This window comes from Coregonus clupeaformis, chromosome 27 (genome assembly GCF_020615455.1).
Source record: "Coregonus clupeaformis isolate EN_2021a chromosome 27, ASM2061545v1, whole genome shotgun sequence".
NCBI lineage: Eukaryota > Metazoa > Chordata > Actinopteri > Salmoniformes > Salmonidae > Coregonus > Coregonus clupeaformis.
In genome coordinates this window covers 50787584-50793583 of record NC_059218.1, presented here as the reverse complement: position 1 = coordinate 50793583, position 6000 = coordinate 50787584, and positions in this window count along the sequence as shown.

The following is a 6000-nucleotide window of genomic DNA, read 5'->3' as shown; positions in this document are numbered from 1 at the left end:
CTGGAGAACTACATGTCAATCAATCAATCAAATGTATTTTATAAAGCCCTTTTTACATCAGCAGTTATCACAAAGTGCTTTACAGATACCCAGCCTAAAACCCCGAAGAGAAAGCAATGCAGGGGCAGAAGCACAGTGGCCAGGAAAAACTCCCCAGAAGGCAGGAACCTAGGAAGAAACCTAGAGTGGAAAAAATGTCACGTTTTTATTGTCACGTGCATAAGTACAGTGAAATGCCTTTCTTGAAACTCTTTCCCAACAATGCAGTAATCAATATCAGTAGTACTATAAAGTAAAGTAAAGTAGAACAGTCTATGGCTTAGGTGGCTGGAGTCCAACAATTTCCCTGGCCTTCCTTTCACACCGCCTGATATAGAGGTCGTGAATGGCAGGGAGCTCGGCCCCAGTGATGTACATTTTACATTTTTAGTCATTTAGCAGACGCTCTTATCCAGAGCGACTTACAGTTAGTGAATACATCTTTTTTTTTTATACTGGCCCCCCATGGGAATCAAACCCACAACCCTGGCGTTGCAAACGCCATGCTCTATCAACTGAGCTACATCCCTGCCGGCCATTCCCTCCCCTACCCTGGACGACGTTGGGCCAATTGTGCGCCGCCCCATGGGTCTCCCGGTCGCAGCCGGCTGCGACAGAGCCTGGATTCAAACCAGGATCTCTAGTGGCACAGTTAGCACTGCGATGCAGTGCCTTAGACCACTGCGCCACTCAGGAGTATGTACTGGGCTGTCCGTAACACCCTCTGTGGCGCAATGCGATTGAGGGGCGGTGCTGTTGCCATACCAAGTAGTGATGCAGCAAGTCAAAATGCTCTCGACGTTGCAGCTGTAGAACGTTTTGATGATTTGAGGGCCCATGCCAAATCTTTTCAACCTCCCGAGGGGGAAGAGGCGCTGTCACACCTTCTTCGCGACTGTGTGTGTGTGGACCATTTTAAGTCCTTGGTGATTTAGACACCGTGGAACTTGAAGCTCTCGGCTCAGAGGTGTGGCCAGAGGCCGGAACCTAGGAAGACACCTAGAGCGGAGCCAGGATCCGAGGGGTGGCCCATCCTCTTCTGGCTATAAAGAACTACATACACTGCTGCCTTTTGGGGGCCCTAAGCTAGATTTCGTTGGGGGGGCCCCGACACCTCTTGACCGCGGAGAGAACATTTTTAATTTGAAAGTTAATTTCCTGAAATTCTACACATTTTGCCATGGGGAGTAGAGGACATTTTTTCAGTTTTAAAGCTAATTTCCTGCAATTCTACATATTTTGCCAATAATGATATCTGAGTGACAGTGACTAAGAAAATCAATGTGGGCCCCCTGGAGGTCAGGGCCCCTGTGTGTCTGGTCGGTATTCGGCCATGATTACTACAAGTTTAGATAGCTGGCTAGACTAACTTACCAATCTAAAAGTTGTTATCTGACATGGCTAATTGAGTGACTGTCATGTATAACAACATTTTAAAATTGCACCTGGTGTATTCTACTATTCTAACTCTCAACAGTAAGTTGAGACCCCGACTGAGTTCCTAAAATACAAAAAATACAAAATGGGTCGGGGGCCCTGTCGCTTTAGCCTGGAGCCAGCCCCACCTGCAGGCCTTTACCACGCGACACCTCACCACAGCTTAGGCCCTCAGCAGCGGAGTGACTGATTACAGAGGGTTGAAGAGTGGGCTGTCATGTTGGGGGTCCGATCTGAATTCAACTCATAGGGTTTGGGTGAACCAAGCTGGATGCTGGATGACTGGCTGGGAGTGGTTAGACTGGGATGTGGATAGACAGTGGTCTGGTTAGGTCAGCCTTGGTCCATTGGACTTGGTTCCCCTCGCCACTTCTGCTCCTTTTGGAGAACCAGGGGGTCATGGAGAGAGGCCCTCTTCAGCTCCGCTCTAGCCAGGGGGAGTGCACCGGAGACCAGCCTTCCAGCATAGTTGGTGGTTGGATGTAGAAGCAGGGCGTCCTGGACAGAGGCTATCTTGAGCTTTTCCCAACCCATGGAGAGTGCATCCGAGACCAGCCTTCCAGCATATATTATATTATTATACCCCCTCAGCCTCACCTCAGTTAATAACGACGTGATGATTTTATCAGACATTCGATCAGATATCAGATAGAGGTCGTCAATTTTTGTCTTGTTATTGTTCAGCCATGTGATGATGTCATCAGAGATTGCCTCTGCGTACGTCGTCAGCTTGGCACTCCTTCCGTGGGGTCCTCGCTCTTCATAACTGACCTCGCCATAGCTGTCCACCACAGTGCCTGCTGGGAAATCTAAATCAAAATCCTATTTTTCTTTCCAAACTTCCTCTCGCTCAGAACACTCTAGAGAAAGAGAACGTAACAGACGCCCCATGAAATCCTCCCCCTTCCCTCAGGTCCTCGACCTCCCCCACGATCCCCAACGCGAGCCCCCCATCTCTGTGCTTCTCCTTGGGGGTAGGAAGGGGCGGTGAGGGGAGGAACTCTTTAGCCAGCCCTCCTTTCAGTTTCCGGATGAAGCTATCCCTGCTCTGGACCATCTCTGGGAGGAGAGGGGTGGTTGGGGAGGCATCCGGGTAGTAAAGCGATCCCAGTGTGGGGAGCCCCGACTCGGGTAAGAAGGAGCCGGAGGAGTGGGTGTCCTTGGAGGGGTGGAGAGTGGAGATTGAGGATCCAGAGGAATGGTCCTTGATGGTCCTGTTGAATTGATCTGTCTCACCATTGCCACTCATCTCTGTATCCATATGAACCTCCCTTTGTCTTGTACTGTGTAGAACCGTCTTCCTTCTATCTGAGTGTGAGCTGGCATTGGAATAGGACAAAGATCTTGTGCTGAACCAAGAGGGTATGTTGGACCAAAAGCTCTCACTTCCAACCGCTTCCTTCAAGGCAGCTGTGATGGCCAGAGAGGCTAACTTCTCAGCCAATCTCTCCTGAACTGGAAGACAGACGAGGACTCATAATATGTAGCTGAGTGTAATATGTCTTCAGCCATTGTGTGGGCCAAACAGTGAATGATCCTTCCATTGTCTTGGCTGGGTTCTAGAACATTCTGGACCCCACTTATTGCCTCCATTGGAACCTATAAGAGAACAACCAGAATCCAAAAGAGACACATTTGTTTCAATTTGTATTATATGATGATGTTATATTAGGGCCTGTATTATTTCAATTTCAGCTTGTGTGTAGGAAGACAATGATTGAATATTTAAGTTGTCTGTGTGTATTCCTGGCTTCAGACTAGGGGTGGAAAAAGACAGTGGTTGGAAACCACAGCCAATGTGTGTGTGTGTGTGTGTGTGTGCATGGTGCATGAAAAAGACAGTGGTTGGAAACCACAGCCAATGTGTGTGTGTGTGTGTGTGTGTGTGTGTGTGTGTGTGTGTGTGTGCATGGTGCATGAAAAAGACAGTGGTTGGAAACCACAGCCAATGTGTGTGTGTGTGTGTGTGTGTGTGTGTCTGTGTGTGTGTGTGTGTGTGTGTGTGTGTGTGTGTGTGTGCATGGTGCATGAATAAGACAGTGGTTGGAAACCCACAGCCAGGCTGCCAATTAACACATGAGCTGTCAAGGTTCCAGGAAGTCAGAGGGTCACATGACAGACTGACAGGAAGTGCAGTTTGATTTAGATCAAAAGATGAAAGAGAACCTGAATGGCCTTCTGTAACTGCCAGAGAAAGTCTAATGAAATTGACACAGTCAGGCTGGTAATTCCCTTGTATTTTATTACAGGGAACTGACCAGGAACCCAGGACCTGTTCTGATAGATGATGGAATTGTGTGTGTGTGTGTTGGATAATTTGACAGATGTAATAGATGTCAATAAAGGATCATTCACAATAGAGTGTCAGGGTGTTCTAAGCGGTAACTGTATCCACGTGTGAAATGAATGTGGTGTTCTGTGTGTTCTGTGTGTCTGTGTGCGTGAATATAGTTTATTATCCAAGGCTAAAACACACGCCTGCCAAGCGTAGATGATGCTATCAGAGGTCTATTTTTACTAAAACAATGATAGTTTCCAGATACATTAGAGGTTATAGCAATAATAATCAGTTTGGTTCTGAAAGGTGAATCTGTGTTCCAAATGGCACCATCTTCCCCATATAGCACACTGTATTTATGACCAGGGTCATAAGACGCTGGTCAAAAGTAGTGCACTATATAGGGAATAGGGTACCATTTGAGACTCAATCTCTGCTTACAAACCTATCTGGGTGTTCTTCCCCCAGCATGAACATGTGGGATCGATTGGGGTTCCAAACACAGGCCTCCAGCCAGTGTAAAAGACGAGGTCTATTAACAATTAACCGCAACAGACAGAGCAGATGAACACACACATTCAGGGATATCTCTTACTACATTCAGACATAAGGAGTAAGACACAGAATGCGTCCCAAAATGGCACCCTATTCCCTATATAGTGTTAGAAAGTAGTGCACTATGTAGGGAATAGGGTGCCATTTGGGATGCACACAGAGATAAAGACAACAATGAGAAATGAAAAAATCCCCTTTGAGTATTTCCCTCAGACTTGTGATATTTATACAATGTCTTGGATTACTTATCAAAGGATGTACTGGTTTGAAACACACACACACACACACGCACGCACACACACACACACAGCCCTCTCATATCTCTATTGGCCCTATCAAAGCCAGGGAAGACTATTCATGCTTTAACCAGAGGTCCCCTGAGGCCTGTAAGGATAAGCCAAAATCAAATGATGTCATATTTATTGTGTGTGTGTGTGTGTGTGTTGTTGTCTGTGTGTGTGTTTGAGTTTGTGTATGTGCAGAACTAAATTGATCTTCCAACATTTATTGCCCTGTAATATTGAGCTTTGAAAGATTGAAAACGTTCTCATCTCATTGCATTGACAATTGGATACACATTCTCTCAATCTCACAATTGAAACTGTTGTTGTTCAGCTTGAAGTTATAAGCTACTGTCACGCCCTCTCTCAGGGGACTTTTATATGTTGAGTCAGGGTGTGAATGTTCTATGTTGTTGTATCTAGTATGTGTATTTCTATGTTGGCCGGTGTGGTTCCCAATCAGAGGCAGCTGTTGCTCGTTGTCTCTGATTGGGGACCATACTTAGGCAGCCTATTGGCACTGTCTAGTTGTGGGATCTTGTTCCGGTTAAGGTTAGTTGTGTATTCTACCTTAGGACTTCACGTTTCGTTTCGTTTATTGTTTTGTCGTTGTGTTTATAAGTTAATAAACATGTACGTATATCACGCTGCGCCTTGGTCTGACCCGTCATTCAACGAACGTGACAGAAGATCCCACCAAACGAGGACCAAGCAGCGTGCCCAGGCGGAGTGAATGGCCATGCCACAGGTGGGCAATTTGTGGTCATGGGAAGAGATATTTGCGGGGAGAGGACCATGGGCTAAGGTAGATGCCCAGGCCGGAGAGGAGCAACGGCAACACGGAGGAGGCCGGTCGAGGAGGAAGCCCGAGAAGCAGCCCCAATAAACATTTTTGGGGGGCACACGGGGTGGTTGGCGGAGCCTAGTGTCAGAGCAGAGCCAACTCCCCGTACTCACGCGAGGAAGCGTATGACTGGGCAGGCTCCCGTGTTATGCGGAGCTACGTACTGTGTCGCCAGTGCGCCGGCACAGTCCTGTACGTCCTGTGCTTGCACCACGCACGTGCCGTGCGAAGATGGGCATCCAGCCAGGACGGGGTGTGCCGGCTCAACGCTCCTGGTCTCCAGTACGCCTCCTCGGTCCCGCATATCCTGCGGCAGTTCTACGAACTGTATCGCCAGTGCGCGTGCACAGCCCTGTGCGTCCTGTGCTGATGCCTCACACATACTGTGCGGAAGTAGGCATTCAGCCAGGACGGGTTGTGCCAGCTCTCCGCTCCAGACCTCCAGTCCGCCTCCACAGTCCGGCCCGGCCTGTTCCTGCTCCTCGCACCAAGCCAGTGGTGCGCGTCGCCAGTCCGGCCCGGCCTGTTCCTCGCACCAAGCCAGTGGTGCGTGTTCCCAGTCCGGC